The following is a 7,400-nucleotide window of genomic DNA, read 5'->3' as shown; positions in this document are numbered from 1 at the left end:
GGGTTAATCGGCTAATATGGAGCAGAGGTGGATGGATGAGACTAGAAGGGAGCTAGGGGGAAGGAGACGGGCAACAGAGAGTAAATATAACACAAAATGGAAAATACAGCAAAGATCAACAAAACAGAATTACGTAGATAACTCAAAGTAAAAGAACCATAACAGGATGTTTCCTGTTCTGCCTTTACAAGCTGAACAGATTAATTTTTCTTTCCTGTAGAGGAATAAAAAAAAAAAAAATCAATATTTGCAATTCGATAATTCAGTCATAAGAAAACCCCTCTGGTCAAACTTTGCTTGACTTTAGGGTTTCCATGAATATAGAGCAGGTGGAGGAAAACGAGCTGCTATAACACTAAAACCAGAGGCAGCGCACTGGAAAAACTTCTTAAATTAATGTGTTGACCCTTAATTTGAGTAGATAAATGAGATAGTTTGCCAATGGAATGAGTATTTTTACTCTTAAAATAAGATAATTAGACAATATGCACTTGAAACAAGATAATGCAATTGTGTTTTCTTATTTTAAGTGTAAATTGTCCCATTGTTAAAGTGTCTCTTTTACCTCCTTAATCTAAGAAAATTCACTTATTTTAATTGGAAATAAATTATCTAGATTTAGATAATTTAGAGGCAGCAACAAGATAACCGGAGTTACAGATCTGATTCATCTCATTGCAGGAGATTCTTTTGTCAAATGGAGCGCAACCTTGGAAGGAGGAAGAGGAGGAGTATCAGAGGAAGACCGGAGCGTCTCCAAGTGTTTCTAAAGTTCTCTCTGTTAGAGGAGGAGGAGGGATGGAGCAGCTGCTCGGACTCTTCCCTCTGATAACAGTAGTTAAGATGACGGTTCTCAGGTTTAACTGACTGCTGTCAGATCGTCCTCTCGTCTTTCTGTCCTCGTCATCCAGCCTCAGATCCTTCCTGTGAATAAACAGCAGCAGAACGCGCTTTCTTTCAGGAAACCTCCCTGTTAATATCGCGCTGAGCTAACGATTCACGAAGAGCCTCCTCTACGTCTCCTTTCATCCTCCAGAGTCCCTCTCAGCAGCTGAAAACAAGCTTGATCTCTCCTGCTTGTAGCTGCTGACCCCTTTCATCTAAACCTGAGTCATCTAACAGCACATCAGCTGCTTCTCGCTTTAGTTTCACAGCTAAACCAAATTCATTCTACCTGTAGAGACTTAAAAAGAGCAGATATATAAACGCTAACATTCTTCACTCTGACTTGATATCAAAAGAAAACAGAAAAAGAGACGGCAGGCTGACCTCCAACAGGAAATATTTAAACAAATGTGTTCACTTTAAATCCATAAGGCCGACAAACTGGAAAATAATCAGGTTTGTTTGTGATAAAAATGTTTTTCTGAAGATTTAAATGTTAGTGGACCTAATTAAAGCACCGATAACACAGATTCCCACAGTTTAACCATCAAAATACAGTACAGTATAAAAAAAGCACAGAGAGGAATGAACCTCTTTCAGAAGTACGGAAAGCCGTTTTAGTCACAAATAATGACATAATAACAGGATGGTTGTGAAATCAGTTTTTAAATTCACTAATAAGGTCACTATGAACATATGGGTCAAATTACAGAACTATTCTGCTTTATTTATTTGAGATTTCATATTGTATTATATTTTAGATTTTCCTTCTAATCTAAGTTGTTGTTTTACATTTAAAATTTAATTTCTATCATCACAGGTTACTTAAATGTTTAAAATCTACTTAACATTATTTTAAAAGTTTAAAGTTATTTAATTTTAAGGGCACTTTTTAGTTTGAAGCTTCACTTTTTTTATTTAATATTTATTTGTCTTTGCAGCTAAATATTTTAAAAGCTTTTAGATTTAATCTGGGGGATTTGTTATTGTTTTACTTTCGCAATATTGCTTTAGAAATTTAATTTAAAAATTTTTTTTTCTTGAAAAAATAATAAAAATTTGTTTTCCAAAATAAGTTAATCCATAAAAGAAAACATAAAAACAATAAAGTAAATACATTTTCACTCTGATTAGGTTTATATTGACTTCATGTTTATTAATGTTTAGGAAATTGGCCCAAATGGCTTCCCATACAAGCTTAGAAATGTGTAATTTCATGAAATTTCATCTGTAAAGAAGAACGTTTTAATGCGATGAGGAGTAATGGAGGATTGGAGGAATAATTAGTGAGAGGAGATGATGAGGAGAGGAGTTTGTTCCATATCAGAGGCGGAGAGGATGAAGACGAGACGACCATCTGCACGGACCTCAGTCAGAAGTTTTATTTAAAGCAAACAGAAGACCTTCCAGCTGCAACGTTTGCGTTTTATTGATCAATTTATATTAGAAGGATGCGTTTTATTGATCTGTTTCCTCTGAAATGTTTGCTTAGTTCCCAGGAGTCGATATTCGTGTCTCCTGACAAGTTCCACGTTCTGTTTCATGTTCTTCAGTTCAGCCGCAGGTCGTTGGACGTTGTTTTGTTGACGTTAGAAATAATCCGAGGTGTAATCCGCAGAGAAACAAACATGTTGGATCTGATAATTCCCGCTTCAGGTGGTAGGATTGATCCGCTGAACCAACAACTGTTAATCCATTTCGGTTTTTAAAATCGCTTTAAGATCACAACCAACCAAACCTTGGCAAAGAAAATCAGGGGCGCAGCTCTAAAGTCTGCAAGTATGTGTGAAAGTCACCCTTATTTATTAAAACTATCAAATATGAAGGCTTCGGCTGGCCCTGATCAGTCTACCTGAAGAGGAAATGACCAACATGAGGAGATGAAGTGTTTGTTTATTCATGTGGAAACTAAAGCAATTCAATAAAAGTCATTAACTTCCTGCTGCTCCTCTGCTGTGATTGATGGTTTATGATGGAACATTGCTGCAGAATAAAGCTGATTGTTGTTTAGATGATAATAAGGACCCGAGTGTTTGATTAGCAAACTATAGGATAAATATTTCATTGTTCAAATGACAAACAAAATTTATTCTAAAGGACATAAAACTTCTAGTATTTGGTCCACATTCAGACTAGAACTTGTAGACATAGTTGATGGCTTTTCTATATTGTTATCAGGCGGTTCCTTTGAAGACTTTTACAGAATAAGCTGTGATCATAATGTAGCTGGTTAATGGGACCAAAGAAGCGCGTTAGTCCTGGTCTATGTCCTGCAAAGCTGTGACTCCAGCTGAGCTCCACTCTACAAATATCCACAGACATATCATATTCCACTGAAGGCCGTGGCTTTCCCACTCTCTTCTTTTTAAATTTTTTTTTTTTAAGTTTCTCCTTCCACTGAACTTTCCATTCATTTGCTGCCGGGGTTCCCGAGGGTCCTTAAAAAGTCTTAAAAGGCATTGAATGCTTCAAAATAAAATTATGTCCTTAATTGGTATTAAAATGTCTTAAATCATTCTTTCATAGGTCTTAATTTTCAAAACATCATTAATAGGATTATTTTTATTAGGATTTTTTTGTGATCTAAACAAAACGTTAAAATTGACAATTTGTTTTTTTTCTTTTCTGCAGCTGGCTTAAATAATCAATGTGGAAACTGAACTATACCTAGTGCTTTTTCTTACTGAGCTTTACTCGTTGTTTGCTCTAGTTTATCCTGATTTAGTCCCAGTTTTAGTTCTTGTTTTGCTCACAAGTTAAACCATTATTGCTCAGTTAATTTAATAACCTCGGATTTTAGGACTTATTAAACCAACAGTAAACTAAACTAAATTCTTAAAGCTTTCAGGTTCGCCTCACAAACCCATAGGAGCTCCAGAAAAAGAAAAAAGAACCATAGCATTTTATTTTTGAAAAGATCCGCCAGCCAAGAAAAGACCAACCACATTCAGAGAGGATGTGCAGAACAACTCGGTTATCTAGGATTGATATTTAACCAGAGGTTCTTATTTTATTATTACTTATCTTATTCATTTATTCTTATTTTTGATCCATTGAATAAGTTTAAAAACATCCAGAGAAGTGATGTCTTTTGTCATGGTGAGTTTTTATAGAATCTACAGCCTCCTAGAAGGTCTGAATTGTTTAATTGTTAAAAAAAAACCCAAAACGACTAATAAAATAACAACTTCAGATTTTTAATCATTACCAAATATTCGTACACACTATAGTTTGCACAGGATTTGAATCCTGTATTAGTGCCATTAATCCAATAATAGCTTATTAGTTCCCTATTGGTTATGTTACTTGAACTGCAGAGAATAATTAATAAACACAGCTGTGAAATTCTTAGTTTACAGTATATTTAAGATGTCAGTATTTTAGTAAGGCCCAGACTTATTTACTTCAGTTCTCTGAAAATCAGCAAAAATATAGAAAATAATGTATATTGTGTGAAAAATGTTCNCTGTATGGGAAGCTTTTCAAAATTTGAAACATTAGTGCAGTGGTTTATGTTAAAATAAACCTTTGGGTAAAGTTGTCGCAAGCAGGTTTTTCTTGTGTTTTTTTGTGAATTTGGTCTTAAATTTTTATTTCAAGTGGCATTAAAAAGTCTTGAATTTAACTTGCCTTATGCTGTAGGAACCCTGGCTGCAGCCCTCTGTTAACAGCCATCAGCAATGACCTTTCATAGTTTCCTCTCCCTGCAGAAGGCATCTGGGATAAACGGCAAACTTCCTACAATTTTTCTCCATTATTGTAGCAAAATGTATGGCTGTCTCTCCATGTCCGCTCTAAACCCTAAATCCCTCAAATCACTATATAGATCAGGGACTATATATTGGACTTCATAGTGAACTTAGATAACTGATTGTTCAGACAGATGATCACTGTTTTTCGCTCCCAGTTGGTCACTTAACTCCTCCTCCGCTGCTCGGTGCCTGAGCTATATTTGTTATTTATCGCCGCTGTCAGGTAGCGACAGCCTACGTTTAACAGCGGGCCGCTGTGACAGCAAATCCCATAATACAGAGACAATTAATTTAGTTACTCGCGAGGAGAGTAGGAAGAGACTGCAGAGTTTACAATCTCCACCCCACTCTGCAGTCTTCAGCTTTCTCCTCACTATTTATTGAAGAAAAGGGGATGTCCCTAATTACACCAGCTGAGGTTTAACTAAGGGGAAGGGAAACAAAAGGATCTTACGTTAAACTCTCATGCTAAAAAATGACAGACATTAAAACTCAACTAAATTCCACTTATTTATATATAGAAATACCATGGTGATAAAACCCCAGTCCGTGTTTTCAACACAACCTTACCGCTAACACATAATGATATGCCAGGTTTATATCCAGTCCTTATTTTTGCACCAGCCCACCGATTCACTGTGCTGAGAGCAGCGGAGGTGAGTGACCTGCACCAGATATTGAAAAACTACCGGGATTCCTGAGGAGTTATCACAAGATATGTCATTTTAATTTGATCTTATTTTATCTGGACTAAGATAATTCACTTTGTAAATTAATGAGGATTCTAAGCAATCGTGTACTTGAGTAAATATGAATAAAATATACTGCAGCTGGTTTAAATAATCAATGTGGAAACTGAACTATACCTAGTGCTTTTTCTTACTGAGCCTTGTTTGCTCTAGTTTAACCTCCTGATTTAATCCCAGTTTTAGTTCATGTTTTGCTCACAAGTTAAACCATTATTGCTCAGTTTAATTTAATAATCTCGGATTTTAGGACTAACTAAACCAACACTAAACTACGGTAAACTAAATTCTTAAAGCTTTCATGTTCACCTCACAAACCCATAGGAGTTCCAGAAAAGAAAAGGAACAATTGCATTTTATTTTTGAAAAGATCAGCCAGCCAAGAAAAGACCAACCACATTCAGAGAGGATGTGCAGAACAACTCATTTATTCAGGATTGACAGAAGAGGAACCAGAGGTTCTTATTTTATTATTACTTATCTTATTCATTTATTCTTATTTTTGATCCATTGAATACGTTTAAAAACATCCAGAGAAGTGCTGTCTTTTGTCATGGTGAGTTTTTATAGAATCTACAGCCTCCTAGAAGGTCTGAATTGTTTAATTGTAAAAAAAACAAAAAAACCAAAACGACTAATAAAATAACAACTTCAGATTTTTAATCATTACCAAATATTCGTACACACTATAGTTTGGACAGGATTCGAATTCAGTGGTTCCTGTATTAGTGCCATTAATCCAATAATAGCTTATTAATTCCCTATTGGTTATGTTACTTGAACTGCAGAGAATAATTAATAAACACAGCTGTGAAATTCTTAGTTTACAGTATATTTAAGATGTCAGTATTTTAGTAAGGCCCAGACTTATTTACTTCAGTTCTCTGAAAATCAGCAAAAATATAGAAAATAATGTATATTGTGTGAAAAATGTTCTACATAACTACAGATAACAGATAATGGTCAGTAATATTTACTGTGCTATAAAAATTCACTCCAAGGTTTGGTGAAAAGTTGGCAGCCGTGAATTAGTAAAATACAGTTTAAAAAGAGTTTAATTTGTAAAACAAAAACATCCAAAAACATCCAAATTTAATATAAAATCTTAAAAAAAATGAATGCACAATCAAATATTCCAGAGGACATCTGTGTAGAAGGTGTTTTCCTGCGGCTGCAAATAAATTCACTTTGTGATAAAATCCCCTTAAACAGGCGTTAACCTCTGACATGTTCCCTTGCAAACACTGGGGGCTAATTAAGTATCAGGGAATAAAAGTTTAATGACTCCCCTGCCAGATTTAGGTTGCTGTTATTAGCATTAGCCTCGTGTCTTTTGAAGGTTGACTCTATTAAACTGTCATCTTTTAAAACTTGTTTGGACAGAAGCAGCTCCTCTCAGCCCGTTTGCATCTGTTCTCCTATAAATGTCTCTTTTTTTTTTTTTTTACTCCTTTTCGTTCCTTTTAAGCTCTGCTTCGCAGTTTTTGGTCCAGCCTTTATTTCTGCCGTTTCTTTCATCCGCTTTAAGCATCCCCAGCTCTACGGTGTGTTTTAACACACATCTGAGACGTCGTTTTAGCTGCTGATGGAGGGAAACGAGCTGCGCTGTTTGTGTTAAACAAAGGAAAGCTTTGGATACTTCTTTAAATCCGTCTCTATCTGCTTTTTAAACACTTCAGACAGGTTAGATCTACTCTACTAGGGAGAAGAAAACTGGGCAAACTTCCTTCAAAATACTGATTTATAATGTTTTCAACATGGACTCCTGATGTAACACCCATATGTGTTTGTGTTATTGTGTTTGTTTCATTCCAAGGCCCATTTCTAAAGGACAGCATTGTGAGGAACGACAAGAAGCCGAATGGATAACAAGTTAGGCCATAGAAATAAACAAATAAACGAAAACTAGAGTGACAGGAAAACTTTATTTATCTAGGGTCAAAATTCCAGGGATGTCCTTTTTGGAGGACCGACATTTCCCCCCTCAATTATAAAAAGGTAAAATCGCTCTGGAAAA

This window comes from Cyprinodon variegatus, unplaced genomic scaffold (genome assembly GCF_000732505.1).
Source record: "Cyprinodon variegatus isolate N-32 unplaced genomic scaffold, C_variegatus-1.0 Scaffold49, whole genome shotgun sequence".
In the NCBI taxonomy this organism is placed as follows: Eukaryota; Metazoa; Chordata; class Actinopteri; order Cyprinodontiformes; family Cyprinodontidae; genus Cyprinodon; species Cyprinodon variegatus.
The sequence above is the reverse complement of the archived record's forward strand: the minus strand, read 5'-3'. Positions refer to the sequence as shown.